A 424-nucleotide genomic window follows, 5' to 3' on the forward strand; every position below is an offset into this window, starting at 1 on the left:
AAAAAAAAACAAAACCTATTATAGGGCCTGGGAGATAGCTCAGTGCCTTAAGTGCCTGCCTGGCAAGCCCAAGGTTCTGAGTTTGATCCTAGGTACGGGAGATAATTTGGTGGTCTAAATACCTGCCTGGCAAGTGCAAGGACCTGGATTCAATCCCCAGTACCACATGTGGGCTGCCCCAGGAACCCTGTGTGCACTGTACTCCCTAGAAACTGGGTGTGGTGGAGTATGCCTGTAATCCCAGCGCTGGGGAGGCTGAGACAGGAGGATCACTACAAGTTCTAGCTGTGTAGTGAGACACTACCAAATAAATATTTTTAAAAATTAAAATATAATTTTAGGGGGAACAACCCTCTCGGGCCCCCCTCCTGTCCTTCTCTCGGACAGGAGCTTTCTTTCTCTCAATAAATATATTCTGCTCGTA

This window comes from Octodon degus, unplaced genomic scaffold, assembly GCF_000260255.1.
Source record: "Octodon degus isolate 3935 unplaced genomic scaffold, OctDeg1.0 scaffold00286, whole genome shotgun sequence".
Lineage (NCBI taxonomy): Eukaryota > Metazoa > Chordata > Mammalia > Rodentia > Octodontidae > Octodon > Octodon degus.